This window comes from Triturus cristatus, chromosome 6 (assembly GCF_964204655.1).
Source record: "Triturus cristatus chromosome 6, aTriCri1.1, whole genome shotgun sequence".
Taxonomy (NCBI): Eukaryota; Metazoa; Chordata; class Amphibia; order Caudata; family Salamandridae; genus Triturus; species Triturus cristatus.
The window spans coordinates 362,401,519-362,419,064 of NC_140589.1; positions in this window are offsets into that span (position 1 = coordinate 362,401,519).

The following is a 17,546-nucleotide window of genomic DNA, read 5'->3' on the forward strand; positions in this document are numbered from 1 at the left end:
GACTACTGATTATATTTCAGTTATTTTTGTGGTACAGGTTATCAGTCACGGATGAACTTGCAAATCACAAGATCTCAGTCTCTTCCAAAAAACAAACAAACAAACGAGGTAATGCTTCTTCATCCCAAAGTATTCTGTCGACCACGTCTAAATTAATTATGCAGTGGATTCATTTAGCTAATGTCATGCCAAATCTTGTTCCTGAAATTCACTGGAAACGTCACGCTTATAGAGAAACACAGAAAGGATTAAGGCTCGCTACGATCAATAAAGTGAATCTCCAATCCAGTGTAATAATAGTAAAAATATAGGCACTTTACGATTTCCCCTAAACAAGTACATCTATCAATGGAAGGAGCGCCCTTAAGTATTAGGGGGCTTATTTACAAGCCCCTTGCGCCGCCAGTACGCCACTTTTCCCCATTTCATAAAGCGATTCACCGGCGGCGCAAGGAGCTTGTAAATAAGCCCCAAAGGCGCTATTGAAAAGGAAAAGCAATGTCCGAGCGACCTGAAGGTAAGGAAGTTGTGTGAGTGACTATAGCACAAGCATGCATCACAGAAATAAATGCGTTTTAAACCACTAATGCAGAATTAGAGCCGTTATCCATGCACGTGTGCACACAAACAGACGTACACGCACGCACACAGACACACACACATACATAAAGCCTGCACTGCAGCTGACATTCTATGGACGTGAGGAAACCTTGCACTGCTTCTGCACAAGTTTGTATATGCCTGTGGTATGGGTCTTAGGAAACATGCATTACACTTACTTGTGTATTACCTATTATAAAGTGATGTGAAAAAGAAAGGACACAACACACACAACACAAAATCCAACAGTATATACATCTAAGAATTAGCTACTTCCCAAAGCTTGTAACTTCACTTAGGTCCTCATCAAGAAAGAGGGGAAAAATGTCAGTCTCCTCAGCCATTGCCTGTCGAAATAGTAGAATTAGATGCTGCTATACGTTTGTAGCATGCAGTAAGAAATGCACGGGCTTATTTACAACGCCCTTGCGCCACTTTTGCATAATTTTTAACATGGGAAAAGTGACGCAAAAGTGGCGCAAGAGGTTTGTAAATCTGCCCTGCAGTGTGGGAAATGCACTTATTAGAAAGGTTTTGTCTTATTTTTACAATGTTAGACCAGGTGTCCTTGGCGTAGTTCTCTCCCTAACTTTTTGCCTTTAACCTTCCTATTTGGTGACACAGGGCCATATTCTCAAAGAAGTGGCGGAGAGAAGCGTTAGCCTTCTTGGCTTAACACCTCTCTCCGCCACTTCGGAAACGCAAGGCTGCACCCTATTCTCAAGGATAGGGTGCAGCCTCGCATTTCCCCCTGCATGGTGCTAAGTTTCACAACTTAGCGCCAACGCAGGCACCCTTGCACCAGAGTACAAGGGTGTCTGCAAGCAGGGAGGTTTGTATATGTACTGCAAGGTATCCCTTTCTGCACATAAACAAACCTAAAATGCCAGTTTGTAAGTTACATGTGTGCTGCTTCATGCAGCACACATGTAAGTTACAAAACTGCATTTTTAGAAAAGGTTTATTTATGTATAGGAAGGGACACCTTCCTGTACATAAACAAACCATGGCATTTTGCTTTTTCCATGTGTGCTGCACAAGGCATCACACTTGAAAAAAGCAAAAACGAGGAGAAATAAAACATCTCTCCTCGTTTCGCCACCTTAAGACCAAGTCTTTCCTGGTCTTAAGTTTGGCGCTACCTCCTATTTACACTGCCCTTGTGAATAGAAGGTTTCGTCAAACTCAACGAGTGTTGCGGTGGAACTCCCACCGCAACACCCACTGCATGCCCCTATCACACTAAAAACAGCGTGAAGGGGGCCCCATTCACAAGGCAGCGTTAAGCCGCGGTAGACTACTTAACGTTGCTTAACGCTGGCTAGTGAATACGACTAAGCCCCTATTGCCACCACAACGTCACTGAAAGTGACGTTGTGGTGGCAATACGGGTTTAAGAATATGCCCCTCAGTGTTTTTGCGGGCTAAAGGACTTTGCACACTTTCCACTGCTAACCAGAGAAAGAGTTTTTATACAATAGTGGCAAAAGATTTTAAAGGTACTTCGATCTAAACATGTAAAAACATTTTGGAAGCTTGAGCAAGATTGTACAGGCTGGGATATTTAAAAGCCAATTTTGTGGTCTCCGAATTTAAGTGGATAAAAGTTCTTGAACAGAGATATAGTGATGTGCATACTGACCATTCTGTAATAGAGTATAATTACGATGAGGATTTTCTTTATAGTATTTTGGTTAAAATGATTCAGGAAACAATCACAGCACTGAGGCTCAGTAAGGCAGCTGGCCCTGATAACTTGTCCATTGTGACTATTAAAGCTGTGGCCCGTGCAGGTGAGAGCGGTGGGGCTGGGTGAGGGGAGATTTCTACGAACGATGAGGAGGGAAAATTAGTTATTTATTTAATTTTCCTTTGTCATCGTCTGTCGTAATCCCCCCAACCGGTCCCACCGCCCCACCACACTTACCTGAACGGGCCGCGGCCGGACTATTAAGATTAGCAGTAACTGGTGGGCCTCCCTGCTCTTTCAAATGTTTAGATTACTGGGAACAACTGGCACTATGTCTGCAAAGTGGAAGAGGGGAATTATCAACCTATATTTAAAAGAGGAGAATCCTCAAGACCCCGTGAGGTATAGGTTTCTAAGCTATTCGTATGTGAGTTGGGAAGTATTTTCCAAATGAATGATTCATTATTTAGAAGTGCAATTAGACATCCTGGATTTTATACTGACAGAGTAAGGTAGTTTTAAGAAAGGACATTCGACTATAGGCCACTGTTTTACCCTGTGGGTATTAGCCAAGAAATCAATTAAAATTATGGGTAACAATGATTTACATCAGGGTTGCGTATTGGCACCCACAATATCTGCTCTTTATCAGAATACCCGGAACTTTGGCAGATGTGAGAGTATTTTCTCTTAGACTGGGTGGTCATTATATTTCTTGCTTGTTGTATGTAGACAATCTGGATATTATGGAATTTACTCTGATTGGGCTACAATAGGAAATTGGAGGCCTTTGCTGAATACCATTGTTAGACCTGTCACCATTGGCGTGGGTCTCCCTTCCATTTTAAGGTCTTGCCTAGCATTGCAGCGTGAATGTGCTGCCATCGCATTGCGAGGCATGCAGTATGTACTGTAGTGTGGAAGCTTTGTGGAAGCTCTGCCCACTCTCTGCCCATTGGCTTTTGTCTTAAATGCTGCCTTCCGATTGGTTTGAGGCTTGTTAGTCCCTCCTCATTCATCATTTGTATCCTTCCACGGCTATTGGCCCCTTTACTCCTGACACTATTTTCTTTGAGGTCTCGCCTAGCATTGCAGCGCGAATGCGCTACCATCGCTTTGCGAGACATGCAGTATATACTGTAGTGTGGAAGGTTCTTGGAAGCTTCGCCCACTCTCTGCCCATTGGCTTTTGTCTTAAACCCTGCCTTCCGATTGGTTTGAAACTTGTTAGTCCCTCCTCATTCATCATTTGTATCCTTCCACGGCTATTGGCCTCTTTACTCCTATCACTATTTTCTTCCCTGTCTCCCCACCCCACCGCCCCCTCCCTCAGTCTGTGACTTCTCCCCCTCCCGTTCATGTTTTCTTGCCTGCCGGCACTTCCGTTTTCATCTTTCTTATTGCCACCTTGAAATATGTGAGTTCAAGATGCATGCTGTACAAAAACTTCTTGTGTTTAATGAACTAGATTTTAATGTTACTCTAAATATAATAAGACTCTAGGCAACATTCAGGGTATGCATGGCAACTGAGGCCTCTTAGTTCACAAATGGCATTGTTGTCGGGCGGGGGGAGTGGCAGTGTTTTAACTCATGCTTAAAACGAGCACTTTTAATAACTTCCTCGCAATTCAGTGCTATAATCTTATGTACTGAGGTGACGCACTACAGAAATTCACTTTTTTAAATTTAGAAGAGACTTTATTGCACATTTACATCATGTTTACTGTATGATTAACATGCCGATCATTTTCACGGCTTGCCCACTGGCTCGTATACGCTTAGCTCGTCTCTGGCTGGCTCTACCTGTTAATTAATATATTGGTTCGCGCACCTCTAACAAAGACAGACGAATGGATACATGACAGTGAGCCCGGAAGATGGTAGAGAAATAGACTGGTGCAGACAAACAGACAAAGTCATTCTCCATTGCTTCACGTCAGAATCATCACTTTCAATAACCTGGAAATCTGCCGGCGACTCCCGCATGCCCCAACCTCATCCCCCTCACCTATTCTTAGCAGAAGCGGCAGATTCTGAGCTGTGCCCTGCTGGTGCAGAGGAGCACGGCAGAGTCTGTTGAAGCACTGGGATCCCTAGCCTCTCCAGGCGGGCACCTAAGCCTTTCGAGTGCCTTCACACTCAGGATCAATGAATACATTCTGTTTATGTGCGTTAGTCGCCCCTCTGTGAGCATTGTCTGGTAGTTGAAGCTCTGTGTTAATAAACACATTCAAAGAGGTGGTTGTGTACAAACAAACAACAGCCACAATACCGTATGTTTTGAACGTGTAGTTAAATACCTGCTAATCGAGTACCTCATTGGCTGATCATTCCATGGCACTATCAAAATTACATTTGGACACATTTACTCAATTGTAAAACACTTCCTTCTATGGGTCATTTAACAACTCAGGGCTTTGGGGTTAGGTAACCTACTTTGGATGCTGTGTAAAAGAGTAAATACAAAAATGAATGCAATGAAACTAAGCAATCAGTACTGTCTAAAACACTGTGAAAACTGACACGCATTCTGGCATTTTGTTTAGTTAATGTCGATTTTCTCATAGATGCAAGTAAAGTATCCTTAATATCTTAATGAAATCTGCACACTTTTAACTTATAGCACCGGGTGACCTTTGACAACTAGGCAATGATTACATTTTCAGGTAACCCCGAAGCCCCCATGCATCCCACCTCCGTGGCAAACTTAATTGCCTCCCAGTGTTTGGGGGATCACCAAGACACAGGAGAGTGAGTCAAATAGTCTAGAAAATGAAAGAGAAGTCGGGATTCGGATTCACATGCTCCGATCCTGATCGCGTTGGTTAGTCTGTAAGCACTACTTTTATTAATGAGTTTCGCATTAATAAAGCACCATGGTGTGCATGTGTGGCGACACTTCACCCATGAGGTACGTGCCAAGCAATTGTTGACACAATCCACACTTTGCTTCTTTTTCAGGACCTTTCCAAGGTATTTTGCACACTACATACATTCACTCCAAAAATAAAACGTGTAGGTAAAAAACATTGCCATTTACAATGTCAATAGCTCTAACTCACAAATGCTAGACCTATTTGCATTGCAAATGCTTGTTTCACTGTTGCCTCCTGTATTTTTGCTATGTGTTTTGCTGGTCTAGATGCTTTGGGCACTTTGCTACTGCTATTCAGTGCCAAAGTGCAAGTGCTCCCTATTGTAAATTGTTTAAATGGATTAGTGACTCCATGATTGGCTTATTTGATTTACTTCTCAGACCCTAGTACAGTGCACCAAGTGTGCCCAGGGCCTGTATATCAAATGCTGCTGGTGGGCTTGCAGCACTGGTTGTGCCACCCACAGAAGCAGCTTGTTGCTCAGGCCTGCCATTGCAGAGCCTGTGTACAGCCTGGGGCTGCCTTGTCGACTTGGCAAGTGCACACACTTGCCAGTCCCTAAACCTTCCTTTTTTTACATATTAGTCACCCCTAAGGTAGGCCCAAGGGCAGGGTGCATTGAATGTAAAAAATGCCCTGATGTGTGTGGCATGTCTTGATAGTGAATTACAGTCAATTTCGTTTTCACAATTGCAAGGCGATCTATTCCCATAGGCCAGAATGGGCAGTTTGATTATATCATCTTATAATCATAACTGACCCTAGGAATAAGATGGGAAAATAAAGTTTAATATGCCTGAACTCAGAATGTTAAAATACATCTTTTAGTGTGGGTGATTTTTACATTCTGTGTTTGAAAATACCACTTTTAGAAAGTAGGTATTTCCTTGCCTAACCATCCAGCATTCCTCTGCCAGGTTTGTGTATTTCATGTCTGGTTTATGAGTGACGGGGCTGGCGAGACCCTTGTCTCCAGCAGTCTGATGGGTCAGGGCTGGGCTGAATAGGACCTGCATTGAAAAGAGAGTGGGGGCGGAGATTTCCTTTCACTGACCTGAGCCTTCATAGAATAGAGAGTAGGGGGAGGAGATTTACTTTCAGGTACCTGGGCCAGGTCTGCCTTCAACAATGCTGTCTCCACCTCCTGCCAGGAACCTGCACAGAACTTGTTTTGACTGGGTACAGGCACCCTCTGTCTTCAGAGAACAAAGGATTTACTGGTATACATATTGGGGCCCAGACCCCAGAACTTTAGATCACTTCCGGGAATCAAGATGAACCTTTGCCAAGTAGAAGAACCAAGGAAGCTGAAGGAGGAGACCGTCTCTGTGCTGTTTTGCTATTTCTGAGGTTGGCCTGCAGTGGATACTTTATTGCCAAGGAAAGGGGAAAAGGACTTTTGTGAACTTTTCATAATCTCGAAGAAGAATCTCCAAGGGCTTGAATTGTGCTTGCCTCCTGCCTGAAGTCTCAGGGATACAAGACTTCACTACCAGCTCCCCTGAATTCCCTTGCTGGGAATTCTACCTGCAGAGAGGTGCCTACTGTTGTAAGGGCCCTCTGAAAATACTGCGTGTTGCTGGGACCTGGAAGCGCGACGCAATGAGGAGAAGCGTGTCACCGTGGCAGCAGTTGCCATTGCATTGCCGAAGAAGCCTGCCGACGCCGCAGCTGTTCACTATCGCATCATCGATGAAGCACGTCGCATCACCAGAGAAGCATGTCGCCACCGCATCACCAGAGAAGCTTGTTGCAGGGCCTGTCACGGCTCAGAAGTTACTGAGTTTGCCGCACGCCGTAGGGCATGCACGCATCGCATCCAATGTTGTTGCATCGCATCAAGGACGCCATTTTGTCGCATCGCACCGGATCGTCTCATCGCATCGAGGCACCATCTTGTCACGTCGTCACAGGGCCGCAGTAAGAAACGACGCATCAACTCCCCACACAGTAAGGAAGCGAGCCTCAACTCCCCTGCGCAGCAGTAACTAACTGATGCATCCACTCCCCTGAGTGTAAGGAACGGCGCATCAACTTCCCTGCGACCCTTTTGCTTGTTTTGCGTGACGCATCTAAGGTACTTTGAGAGTAATGTGTCGCACTTACCATCTACATTGAACTAAGTTATTTCTACCATTTTAAAGTCTATTTTTGATTACAGTATTGTGGATTTTTGTAGTTTGGTCTAGCGTTAAGTCTAGTAAAGATTACTTATTTTTCGAAACTGGTGTGGTGTCCATTTGTAGCATTTTCCCTATATTACTGAATGTGTTCACAAATGCTTTACACACTTCCTCTGAGATAAGCCTGTCTGCTCATGCCAAGCTACCAAGAGGGTGAGCAGAGGTTATTTTAGAAGTGTAGCCCCTTACCCTGACTAGAAGCAAGGGTCCCTATTTGGTCAAAGGTACCTCCCTCTGCCAACTAGATACCCCCAGTTCTAACATTGGTGGTCAGAGTTGAGGATTTGGACTTGCATTTGTGATTCATATACAGTGATTGGTGTATACTACTTGTGAGTGCAGACCATAACGCGACCACATACTTTTTGGTAGAATTTTCCTTGGAGCTTCTTTTTGCTTTATGAGACTTGCCAAGTGTAGCCCCTTACTCTGACTAGAAGCAAGGGTCCCTATTTGGTCAAAGGTACCTACCTCTGCCAAATAGAGACCCCAGTTCTAACAACCATGATAAGAAAAGTTTGGTAATTAAGTATGGACAAAACCAAGATGTTGGTGTTTGTTCATCACAACTTTAAACAACAATGGTACTGTAATGGGGCAAGTGTCAAGGAAGTTACCTCATGGAGATATCTCGGCATCCATTTGAGTCAAATCTTGATTGGAAATCCCATCTGAACACTGTTTAAGAATGCACACATCCCTATGTTTTGGGGTTACGCAAGTTCAATAGAGCTTATGGAGGTTGTGATATGACCTCAGTTTTAAAAGCTTTTTAGGTGGTAGTACAAAAATAATTTCTTTATAGCAGAGAGATCTTCTGCTTGAGTGGGTATTATGATTGGAACAAGTTGGAAGGTCAATACCTTAAAAGATTGCTATGACTACCTCAATCATCCATGGTTCAAGAAATTAGATTAGAACTCAAACTTGTGTCTTGGCATTATAATTCTATAAAGCACTGCCTGAGGTTTTGGAATAAGCTACTATTGGATGGAAAGGATAACATTTCTCACATCTGTAATAATGAGCTTTTAAATAGAGATTGGTGTTGGGCTGCGATAGTTAGAAACCTTTTAAAGAAATGATGTATCTTACTTTTTCTCTACTCTCTTCCACATTAGGATTGCCTTTAAAAATGTCATGGATAGATGTAAATATGAAAGTGTAAGTTTTATTTAGAGAAGATAATTATAGTTATCTTGGTACTGAAGCATCGGTTAACCATTTATTAAAATCATGGTGTAATGAGAAAGTGTATCCATAAATTACAGGTTTACCTGATCCATTCTTGCAAAACTGTATATTGAAATATAGATTGGGCATTAATCAATTATTGTATGGAATCAAATTACCTAATGCGACTCTTAAAGTTGGTGGATTTTGTAATTGTGGTATAAAAATGAAATGTACTAGTGTGCACATTTTATTGGATTGTTAGTTTTGCACTGGGGAAAGATGTACATATTTTAAACCTATTGTAATCAAATATGATATTGACACGTTTTGTAATCTTAAGGTTTTCATGTGTTATGCTTCCACTTGAAGTAATAATTGCAGTAGGGACATTTTTGTAACCAATTGGAAATATTACTTTACGAAATTGTGAATGATCTATACAAAATTAGGTAATGCGTCTAATTGTTATAAAAAAGGAAGGCAGAGCATTGCGATGATAAAGTCAGGGGTGAGTTGTAAGCAAGGAGGGTACACAAAGCATGTTTGTGATTCTCTGAGCACTATTTAATGGGTGAGAGCAGAAAGAAGAGGCTTTTGAGGGTGGAATGGGGATAGAGGCTGTTGGAATATTGTGATGAGGGGGCGAGCCTCACAGTGAATAAGGTAAAATGTAAATATATTGAAGTTGGAGGTACTGGTGAGCGCATGGGTAACATGGTCTACCCATGTAATGTTCATAATTATTTTTACTAATTTTAAAATAAAGAGGCTTCATCTTAGCTAATCAGATATCCGAGGGTGCTGGCGTTGGCACTAGGCAGCACAATGTGTGCCAGTACAGGAAATTTACATAAATGTGCCGTATTATGTTAAATAAGGTGCCTTCCTATCCTTTCCTTATCACGCAACACAGCATATCTGTAATGTGACTTGAAGTGCTGCGTTGCATGGTTTTTTCACAAATATACCTCTAAGAGGCCGTGCTCATTGTGTGCCAAACCAAGAGCAATCCATTTAAACATGTTATGGAGTATTACAAGCTTGGTAAACGTTCTGTATACTGCACAAGAGGAAGTGAGGCATGTTCCTTCATTAGGGAAACGTCTCATTTAATAATCTTCTCTCGCTATCTAAAAGGTCATTTCCCTTACTAAAAGTGAGTTATTTGACACTTGCTGAGAGCATTTCACCAACATGCAGTCAGATTTATACTTCATATTACCTAAGCTCATTCTAGGTTGTTTCTGTAGGAGACGAGCCACAGATACAACATTTACCTAGCTTTAACATCCCCAGTGTATGTTGTACATATTTGAGTAAGTGGCCTGTATGTTCCATGCATTTTGTATATGAATGACTCGATGTAATGGACGCCTCTGGGTTTCAGTGGGATCCACTAGCCTATTCCTGTACATAAGATGTAGGTGAGGTTGTTTTCCAGGCAGTGAAAGTGTACTGCTGACATTCCTGAGCTGTAGGGAGAAGACCTAGATACTGGATTGTGGGCAGAGGAGACATATTTTAAATACAAATTCACGTAGACTTTTGCTGAGAGGGGCTACTGGTGACTTTGTGTACTAGTGCCATTTGGTTGAGGGTAGGAGTGGTGAAAGGTGTCACCACAATTCTTGTTGTCAAGGTGTGAAGGGTCTTTTAGAAGAGGGTCAGACTTTTGTCTCCTCAGTTCTGTCAAAGTGCCTAATAGCCATGTGTAAATTGCTCACACTTTCCGTGTCTTTGTTGTGGGTATTCCAGGCTGGAGACTGTCCTTCTGTGAGGCCTATCACACCACACAAAGCTATGTCTGTGGAACAGCCTAGATAGGATGCATGAAAATGCTATCTCAAACCAGTTCTGTGTATCTTAGCTAATCATGTTTATTGGTGCAGGAGAGAAAGTGGATATTATTTGGGATGGATGGTAATCCACCACAAGTAATAATACCACTATATTTGTTAGGTCCAGTAACATTTTCAGTAATGTAATCCCTGCTAGCTAAGGCACAGACAGGCTTAAATTAGTAAATTGTGTAAAGCATTTATTAGTACCGAAACAGTAAAGAAGTTTGAAAACACAACTTTAAAAAAATCGCATTTCAATTTATAGAAATAAGATTATCTTAATGAGCAAAATGACAGAAAACTGACAAAAGTTCAAAAAGGAGACATGGAGATATTAATTTTTAAAGTTTTAAATAAAAAATAGTGTCAAAAGTGTAAAGCACCAAACACAAGCAACTGGTCATGCTAGACCAGGTCATAGTCAAAAACTAAGGCTGACCGTGATGGATCGCTGGACAGATACGGGGACCAGGTTCTTCTCGGTGTAAAGTTTAACTTCTAACTTAGAAACTTCGATGGAAAAAAATGGTTGCCTTCAAGTGTTTGGTGGGCAATTTACAAGCTGGATCCAAAGTAGGACTTGATGACAGCAGGTTGCTGAAGAGTGGGATCCCGATACAGCCGTTGATGAAGGTGGGAAAACTCAGTTAGTGAAGTAAGTCAGAGGCTAACTGTTGTCATTCTCAATGAAACTCTCTATGTTCGGAACTTGAAACCTTTCTGGAAGTCACATTTCCTTTAGCAGGGGAATCCAGCAAGTTGAGGATGACTGGCTATTGGAGGTAGACAGCTGCAGATTCGATGTTGACCCTGGTCTCCATCAGCTCTTCTGGCAGAAAGACAGCAAAAAGTTTCCAAGTCCCAGCTTTCGACATTTAGAGTACACACCTGCACTAGCCAAGAGTTCCAGGACCTCAGGAAAAGCTTTTGGGATTCCAGACTCTTTCCAATAGAAGTGACCAGCAGAGTCCAGGGTAGGTCTAGTTAAAAAAGGTCACTGGTACGTGGTCTTCTTGCAGCTTTTGTGTCCCTGTAGCTTAACAGGAGCTCAACTAACTGACCCTTAGAGTCCACTTTATAGTCCTTGCTACAGCATAAAGCAGGTTCAACCCTTAGGGTTCTCCTCACAGAGCTCAATGGCAGGTACAGATTTCTTCTGTCTTTCAGAGGTCCAGTAATGTTCTGACCAGAGTTTCCAGGGGTGCCATATTATACCTGGCACTAACATGTTGGCAGGGGTGTCTCCTGGCCCCTCCCCAACCAACAGGGAAATGTTCCCAGGGTTAACCCTACCCACTTTTGCTGCAATTCCTGTGTGACCTACTGCAAACAATCCGAGAGCGTCCTCTGCCACATAAATATACAATGGCAGAACCTTTCTATCCTTGTGCAGAGCTCCTATGTCTACCCTGTAGGTGTGACCAGGAAAATGAGCAAACCCTCCCTTATGGCCACTCAAAACAGGTTCTGGGCCACTCCTCTACCACTGGGATTGGTGCCTGGCTGGCTAGTTAGACAAAACGGAGACAAGCTTTGCTTACATGTGCACAGTCTGGCCTCAGTCTTTCCTATAGCGACGTCCTAAAAAACTGAAATGGTTCTAGGTACTTAAAAGGTAGGTGCTGCCTTTCCCCATCTCCATCTTCTTCTGCTCATCAGATTCGGAAGACAAAAGTCTGAGTTGGATTAGAATTTAGAACAGACTTTTCCAACGAGTGGCTCGTGGGCTGCAGGTAGTTCTCCAGCTACCTATAAGTAGCTCTTTTGTGTTAAGTTCAGCCTACTAATGAAATAATAGGTTTATACTAAAATTAAAAGCAGATATTGATGACATGAATGTGGGTAGTTTTAGAACTCATAATCTGATATTTGGAGAAAAATGGTTGATTCTCCAGCAGTGGGCATAGAGGCCACCTATCTCTTACCATTCGCTGACTTTATTGTCTTTTTTATTCTGTCTCTTTTTCAACTGGCTCCCTGTCTATTTCTCCCCACTCTGTGCTCTTCTCTTCCTCCCTCATTCCCTCATCTGTGATGCTTGTCAGTCCAGCCCTCCCTCATCCGGATTGACTTTGCCCACCACCTCTCTCATCCATGTTGCTTGTCCTCACACACACCATCCTTCCTTCCTTTTGTTGTTGTTTATGTTGATGCTTTCATACACCTGCCCTCCCTCCTCTCATTATTGTCCATGTTGTTGCTTGCCCCCACCTGGACTCCCTCATTCTGTTACTATCCTTGTAGTTGCTTGCCCCACCTGCTCTCTCAACTATCGTCACTTCCCGTGTTGTTGGTGCCTCAGTCCCTCCCACCCTCCATCGTCTGGCAACCTGCCCTCCGCCCTCTGTTGCCTGTGTCCTTTCTTGCAGCCCCTTCTTCCACCTTATCCCTCCGTGTGGCGTCCTGCCCCCACTGCATGTTGCCTCCCAGCCCCCAATAAATAAAAAAAAAGCACTATGCCATATCAAAGTACTTTTCTCCCACATCCTCCATTGTCTAAATTACGGCTCCCCTCAAATTCATCACTGTGTTGCTTTACAACAGGGCAAAAAACAGATTCATTAATCCAATAGCACTCTAGTATGCGAGACCTATTGGCCTTGCCACTGCTAGTTCTGTCTTTGCACTTAACTACCTCCACATGTTCAGCATTTTGTCGTGGAAGTAATATCAGCTTCCATCTCTGCTGAACTAACACATTCACGCAACAGATGCTGTGGGGTCCTCGTCAAAAACTATTTGCAGACTCTAACATTGTTATCTCAAAAAGAAATTTCGAGCATCCATTTTTAAAATACATTGGAACAGTGTCACTGGTATAAAGTTAAGCGTATTTCAAAGAAGTTTTTTGTGGAGTTAGGGGGTTCTCCTTTGGGTTTTGAGGAACATAAATGATAAATTAATCTTTTTTTCTTCCAACACATTTTTTTCAAAGAAAGACTAAAGCATAAAACGACAGGGCCCCCAACACTACTAAGAAAACTATGTTACAGCAATATCCTTCCACAATATCTTTTCAGGAAGACAATGCCCATCAACAATCAATTCAAAATTATAATATAGGTAATTATGCATCTCCAGAGACAAATTATGCAATTCTGCATCCACAGGATGTTTCTTTTTATTGTTTATTGAAATTGTATTTGGAAAGAATTCTAGCAGTGAAACCACTACAGATTAAACATGAAATAAAATAACATGCACAAAGGAAGTAAGGAGTCTTATGAAGAGAAAGAAAAAAGCTGGGAAGAGAGCATCAGAAGAAGACGAAGATAAAAGGAGAGGATATGAAATACCAATGGAGAGTTTCGCACACCTATACATTTATAACAGTCTGAGTTGAAGCAAGACAGAGACTCTGAAGTGTGTCGAATGAGGTTGGCTAGTACCATTTGAGGAAAACAAGGCCATCAGTTAGTTAGGAAAAAACGGAGTCCAGAACTGTTTAATGATTCTTTTCCCTCAGAACCAGAAGATTGCCAGCTCTATCTCGTATACCTCACCCAGTAACGCCAACCAGTGATGAACCATAGGGTATGTTGCCATAGCACAATCTCCGGCTATACATAGCCGCTCGGTGACAAGGGCAATAGAAATGGCAGAGATATGCACATTAACCACCCGCTTGAGGCCTGACAGTACATCCCCAGCATCAAGCTGCAAATTGCAATATAATAATTTAGGGAAAAAATCGACAACACCATCCCAATAGGATGCCAAATGTGGGCAGAAGGCAAATCTGCATTCAGTAGCCCACATTGAGGACAACATACATCTCCAGCTGAAAACCGTTTACATTTACATATTCTGTCCGGAGTATATTACAGAATGCATAAGTTCTTACATTGTTGGAGATTCAGGATCAAAGATGTGACAGAGGAATATATAACTTTAAAAGCATCCAAGAAGTCAGAATCCTGCACCTCAGATCCAATCTTTAAACTCTAATTACTTGTCAAATGGTGTACATCATCTTATTTATCAAATGGCATACATCATCATATTTATCAAATGGCATACATTATCTTATTTATCAAATGGCATACATCATCTTATTTATCAAATGGCATACATCATCTTATTTATCAAATGGCATACATTATCTTATTTATTCTCAATAGTGATGCGATAGAGAACACAAATAGTCATCCTCCTGTGCTAGACAGATATGCAAGAAGCTCAGAATGATCGTTAACAATACTAAAGGGAACGCTGTGTTTGTAATAATCACGCACCTGCAAATATTTAAAAAATGTTTTTCACAGCAAGTCATATGAGGGATGCAGATCGGAAAAAGAACAAAGTCTTTAAAGAGTGAATAATTTGCCTGAATGCTAACTCCACTGTTGAGCCAAGACTTGGCGACCCGGTTATGGAAAATAGCTGGTAAGGAGGGATTTCTCCAGAGCGGCGCATAATAAAATCAATGATAAAATCTCAAGAGCAGCACAGATTTGAGTCAAAATTCTATGGACATAAATTATAACCCCTGTCAAGTGCCTTTTCGGCATTGAGTAAGACCATACCAGCACATATCCCAAGGGTAGTAGAGGCATCAAACAACGCTACAGCTACATTGATATGGCTGGTAGTGTCTTCACCCGGAATAAAATTTGTTGCTGCGGGGAGACAACTTCTTGAATGCAAACAGCAAGCCGAATAACCAAGATTTTTACAAAATGTTTAGTATAAGAGTTCATCAAAGAAAATGGGTGATAAGACACTCTCTCCTGTGCAGGTTTATCCATTTTATGGAAGATCACAATATTTTCATGGTCCCAGGAATCAGGGATTTCATCTGTACATTCTGCATATTGGATAAGACAGTCAAAAGCAATGGTTCCAGTGTGTTTTTAAATACTTTATGAAGCTCCACAGGGAGTGCATCATCACCGACTGCCTTACCTAATTAAGTATTTTATTTGCGCTCATAACCTCCTCAATAGTGATTGATTCCTCCAGTGCCTGAGTAGTAATGGGGCTAAGCTTGGATACATGGCTGTCTGAATGTATTCTTCAATTATCTGTGAAGTCGTCCAGCAGAGTTCTGTGTACATTTCCTGATATAAAAGCCTATATTGATTGAGAATTTCCTAATGATCATATATTCAGATGCCTACTTTCTGCGATTTTGTGCACCAAAACAATCCCCACTTTTTCACCATAATCAAATAGAGCGACCTGCCCTAGAGATAGACAGCAGCCACTTTATCTCTTTGTGCCCGAACCAGGCTTTTCCAGCATTTTATCAGTTCAGTTCTGATTCTTCAAGACTATTTGTCTGAACTGCCAAGGAGTGCCTCTGCTCTCACCTCAGCAATTCAAAGTGAGCAGACTGCGTTAGGGCTTTTCAGTCCTTAATCTGTTAAATTATAAATTGAGTGGGGACCCCATATACATATGTTTGAAGGTATCCCAAATGATATGGGGAGCCGAGGAGCCCATAAATAAAGATATATAAACACTAAGCTCGACATGCTTTTTTTGATATATTCAGGATCAAACAATAGCGATCCAAGGAAAGTCCATCTTTGCAGATAGCCCTTAATGTCAACGATGCAAAATGATATCAATAAAGGATTATGATCTTAGGTGATCTTTGGACACATCTTGCCTCTAGTTTTGTTAATTAGGGTCTGAGCCATGAAAATCATATCAATCCCCGAGTAATGGCAGCGAGGAACAGAGAAATATGTATAGCAGGGAATAGTCAGATGCAAGTTTCTCTACAGATCGACAAGCCCATGTACTCTGGCAAGCTCATTATTCGCGCGCCTAAAATTGTTAATTCACGGAATGGCAGCTCTATTGGTTGTATCCTGCTTATAATTCACAATACAATTGAAATCACTAAATAACAGCAGCACACCTGGCCAGATGGACAACTCGAACTTAAAGAAGTCAAATATGCCTGGATTATCTCTATTAGGTCCATATAACATGGAAAAAATATAATTATAGGAGTGGAGCATGCCCTGGGAAATTGCCCACCTACCCAGTGGATTGGATGCAGTTCGAGTGACTTGAAGACTTAATGTGTGAAAACGTAGAATCGCGACCCCACGGATTGAAACCTGCTGAGTAGTACAGACAATAGTTTTATAACCTATCTGCTGTAGATATGCTCTATCTTTATAGGTAAAATGAGACATAAAATATGCTATTTAGAGATTACAACCTCTTCCTTAACCAATATGCACTTCAGTGGCCGATATAGACCAGCAACATTCCAACACATAACTTTAAGCTGTGGCATCACAATGAATGTAAACCCATGACAGAATAGGCCTAGTTCTATACATACAGATTAGAATTATATTTAGTGTCTCTCTCTCGCTCCCTCTACACCTGTTCAGCATGCAAAGCCAAATACTACTGCTTAAGTTTTTGAGTATGCCAGAAAGACTGAAAGCTAATGACCACTTTAATTCTTGCAATTTTTTAATCCCGCACTGTCCCCAAAAACCCCACAAACATCCATGAATTGGCTTACGACAAGAAACCCTAAGTGAACCCACCAAACACCCACCCCAAGATCCCTCCTAGGACCCAACCCTGTTGAAAGGGAAAAATCACCCAACACCTTGGCTGTCAGAAAACAAAACATGCATCCCCACACCTCAGCTCCCCATACCTTCAACCAAAGCATTTGGACCTCTGAGGTTAAGAATAAAGAAAAAGACATGAAAGAAAAAGTGTCAGAGTGATCTTTAGAAAATGATCAACTGCACAAATATACAGACCCGTCTCTTCTAATAGCCACCCCTCTCTTATCTCATTTCTGCCACTGCTGGAGAACATCCCTGGCTTTGTTTTGGGAAAAGCAGATCCTTGTCTGCCTGTCTCTCTGAACTTTAGGCAACAAAAAGATGGGGAGAGGTAGAGGTAGAGGCAAGGTTTATCCTCTTAGAAGATACTTTTATCACAAAAATCAAAAGATTCGAAAAAAACCTGCCCGGGGAATGGTGTGTAGGATACAGCGAAATTTCACTGTGCTCGTTCAGTAGGAAAAATACTTTTTCCTAGAGATCCCTCACCCACCAGGGTTGCCCCTTGGAGGCATGCATAATTATTGGGGGTACATCCCATTCCTCTATGGAGTGGGAAATTAAGTAAAAAATACCTGACTAGTAGGACAATTCTTTTGTTCCTGCCCCTGGTCAGCAAGGTTAAAATCA